This window comes from Chiloscyllium plagiosum, chromosome 37 (genome assembly GCF_004010195.1).
Source record: "Chiloscyllium plagiosum isolate BGI_BamShark_2017 chromosome 37, ASM401019v2, whole genome shotgun sequence".
In the NCBI taxonomy this organism is placed as follows: Eukaryota; Metazoa; Chordata; class Chondrichthyes; order Orectolobiformes; family Hemiscylliidae; genus Chiloscyllium; species Chiloscyllium plagiosum.
Window position 1 is genome coordinate 30,710,304 of NC_057746.1, and position 1,026 is coordinate 30,711,329.

Genomic DNA, 1,026 nt, shown 5'->3' on the forward strand with positions numbered 1-1,026 from the left:
GGACCTGCAAGTAGTTACTTCTTGGCACTTTTACGCACAAATTTGGTTTACTACTTACCAGGCCCTTTCTTGCTGCCTTTGGACATGGAATGTTTCAGTATGAGGAGTTGCAAAATGGTACTGAATATAGTAAAGTCATTAACATTCTCACAGAATATTGTTAGAATAAAGGCCACTGATGAAGGAACTGAAGATGTCGAGTCTTGGTCAGTACCCTGAGGAGCTCCTGCAGAGATATCCTGGAGCTGGGGTAATTGGCCTCCAACAACCACAACCATCTTCCTGTGTGCCAGGTATGACTGCAACCAATGGAGAGTTTGTCCCCTGATTCGCACTGACTTTTATTTTGCTGGGGCTCCTTGATGCCACACTCGGTCAAATGCCATCACGACGTCAAGGGCAATCATTCGGATTTCAAACACTCTCACTCTCTTATGGGCGGCACAGTGGCACAGTGGTTAGCACTGCTGCCTCCCAGCAGAGAGACCTGGGTTCAATTCCTGCCTCAGGCAACTGTCTGTGTGGAGTTTGCACATTCTCCCCGTGTCTGCATGGGTTTCTTCCGGGTGCTCCGGTTTCCTCCCACAGTCCAAAAATGTGCAGGTTAGGTGAATTGGCCATGCTAAATTGCCTGTAGTGTTAGATGAAGGGGTAAAATGTAGAGGAATGGGTCTGGGTGGGTTGCTCTTCAGAGGGTTGGTGTGGACTTGTTGGGCTCAAGGGCCTGTTTCCACACTGTGAGTAATCTAAACCTCATCGCTGCAATTGAACTCCCTTTTCCATGTTCAGGCCAAAGCTGTAATGAGGTCAGGACTTTGTGGAACCCCAAACTGAGTACAATATTTGTGGGTAGGTTATTGTGGAGTATGATTGCACTCTCAACTATACAGACTAGACTGGTGAACTAGGTGACCAGACTGGTAAACTGGGTGACCTGGACAGGTTAGGTGAGTGGTCAGATGCATGGCAGATGCAGTTTAATGTGGATAAATGTATGGTTATACACTTTGGTGGCAAGAACAGGAA